Source organism: Arachis duranensis, chromosome 8, assembly GCF_000817695.3.
Source record: "Arachis duranensis cultivar V14167 chromosome 8, aradu.V14167.gnm2.J7QH, whole genome shotgun sequence".
Taxonomy (NCBI): Eukaryota; Viridiplantae; Streptophyta; class Magnoliopsida; order Fabales; family Fabaceae; genus Arachis; species Arachis duranensis.
This window is the reverse complement of record NC_029779.3, coordinates 2,646,391-2,647,907: the sequence shown is the minus strand read 5'-3', so window position 1 is coordinate 2,647,907 and position 1,517 is coordinate 2,646,391. Positions and strand designations below refer to the sequence as shown.

At 40.8% G+C, this 1,517-nt stretch overlaps 1 non-coding gene across 1 annotated transcript; it reads left to right on the top strand.

The window, feature by feature from the left end:
- The first annotated feature begins 1,107 nt into the window (after nt 1–1,107).
- Nucleotides 1,108–1,215, top strand: LOC127741312 (small nucleolar RNA R71). The gene has a single exon (XR_008002266.1). It is a non-coding gene; the product is annotated as a small nucleolar RNA R71 (small nucleolar RNA).
- Nucleotides 1,216–1,517: the final 302 nt, after the last annotated feature.

Below are 1,517 nucleotides of genomic sequence, written 5' to 3'. Positions count from 1 at the left end.
CTTTTGAGGTAAAGTGTGTTGAACCCAGGTATTTAGTTCATTAATGAGCAATGGAGGCTCATCCTCCCAAGTCTCATTACCAAATAACTTGACATTCAGCTTCATAATTGCTCCTAAATATTGGGCAACTTTCCCTTCAACAATGTCTTCATCTTCTTCAGAAGATGAATAGTCATCAAAGCTCATGAATGGTAAAAAGAGGTTCAATGGAATCTCTATGGTCTCTAGATGAGCCTTAGATTCCTTAGATTCCTCAATTGGGAACTTCTTATTGGTCAGTGAACGTCCCAGGAGGTCTTTCTCACTGGGATTCACATCCTTCTCCTCCTCTGTGCATTCGGCCACACTATGTAAGGTTATGGCCTTGCACTCTCCTTTTGGGTTCTCTTCTGTATTGCTTGGGAGAGTACTAGGAGGAGTTTCAGTGACTCTTTTACTCAGCTGGCCCACTTGTGCCTCCAAATTTCTAATGGAGGACCTTGTTTCATTCATAAAACTTAAAGTGGCCTTAGATAGATCAGAGACTATGTTTGCTAAGCTAGAGGGGCTCTGCTCAGAATTCTCTGTCTGTTGCTGAGAAGATTATGGAAAAGACTTGCTATTGCTAAACCTGTTTCTTCCACCATTATTAAAGCCTTGTTGAGGCTTTCGTTGATCTTTCCATGAGAAATTTGGATGATTTCTCCATGAGGGATTATAGGTGTTTCCATAGGCTTCACCCATGTAATTCACCTCTGCCATTGCAGGGTTCTCAGGATCATAGGCTTCTTCTTCAGAAGATGCCACTTTAGTACTGTTGGATGCATTTTGCAATCCATTCAGACTCTGAGAAATCAGATTGACTTGTTGATTCAACATTTTGTTCTGAGCCAATATGGCATTCAGAGCATCAATTTCAAGAACTCCCTTCCTCTAAGGCGTCCCATTACTCACAGGGTTCCTTTCAGAAGTGTACGTGAACTGGTTATTTGCAACCATTTCAATGAGTTCCTAAGCTTCTGTAGGCGTTTTCTTCAGGTGAATAGATTCACCTGCAGAATGGTCCAATGACATCTTAGACAATTCAAATAGACCATCATAGAATATATCCAGAATGGTCCATTCTGAAAGCATATCAGAAGGACACTTTTTGGTCAGTTGCTTGTATCTTTCCCAAGCTTCATAGTGGGATTCACCTTCTTTCTGTCTGAAGGTTTGAACATCCACTCTAAGCTTGCTCAGCTTTTGAGGAGGAAAGAACTTGGCTAAGAAAGTCATGACCAGCTTATCCCAAGAGTTCAGACTATCTTTAGGTTGAGAGTCCAACCATACTCTAGCTCTGTCTCTTAGAGCAAAAGGAAAAAGCATAAGCATGTAGACATTGGGATCAACCCCATTGGTCTTAACAGTATCACAGATCTGCAAGAATTCAATTAAGAACTGAAAAGGATCTTTTGATGGAAGTCCATGAAACTTGCAATTTTGTTGCATCAGAGAAACTAATTGAGGCTTTAGCTCAAAGTTGTTTGCTCCAATGG